The sequence below is a fragment of the Bison bison genome, unplaced genomic scaffold (genome assembly GCF_000754665.1).
Source record: "Bison bison bison isolate TAMUID 2011002044 unplaced genomic scaffold, Bison_UMD1.0 scf7180017858789, whole genome shotgun sequence".
In the NCBI taxonomy this organism is placed as follows: Eukaryota; Metazoa; Chordata; class Mammalia; order Artiodactyla; family Bovidae; genus Bison; species Bison bison.
In genome coordinates this window covers 22,520-23,270 of record NW_011489361.1, presented here as the reverse complement: position 1 = coordinate 23,270, position 751 = coordinate 22,520, and positions in this window count along the sequence as shown.

The following is a 751-nucleotide window of genomic DNA, read 5'->3' as shown; positions in this document are numbered from 1 at the left end:
AGATAAAACAAACAAACAAACAAAAACAAATAATGTCGCAAAAATTATAAAGAAAATACAGGTACAATATTGATATCAAATACCAAAAAGCAAAAATTAAAAATCTAGAGTAGAATTTGGAATTTCAGGTATACAATGTTATATAAAATAAGAAGAGAAAGAAACAGAGGAAAGAAAAAAAAAAGTCACAGAAATTATAAAACAAACTATAGGTACAAAATTGATAACTTATACCAAAAAGCTAAAATTAAAAATCTGGAGTAGAGTTTGGAATTTCAAAAATACAATGTTAAAGAAAAGAAGAAAACAAACAAACAAACAAACAAAGAAAAAACAAAACAAGGTCAAAAAATTATGAAATATATATATATGAAGTTTGCTGAAGAAGAAAAAAATAGTTTTGTTTTGTTTTTTTTTGCAAAGTAATAGGTTATAAAAGTGAAAATTGAAGGAACAATAGAGGACTTAACATTAAAAAAAATAAAAAATAATAATGATCATAAAAATAGTAAAAATATATCTAGGACTTTCTCTGGTTTTGTTGTGAGTATTGTGGGTTCAGTTCATTTTTGGCTATTTCCTTGGTCCGACTTATATTTCTCAAGATCTATAGGCCCCTTCCTATGTAGTCCGTAGTAACCACAGGGTTTTAATCTACTGCCTGTAGCTTCCAAGGCGTTTCCCTCTGTTATAGCTTCTTCTGTTTGCTGGTCTCTTCAGTGTCTGGTTTCCGCCCTGACACAAAGGGGAC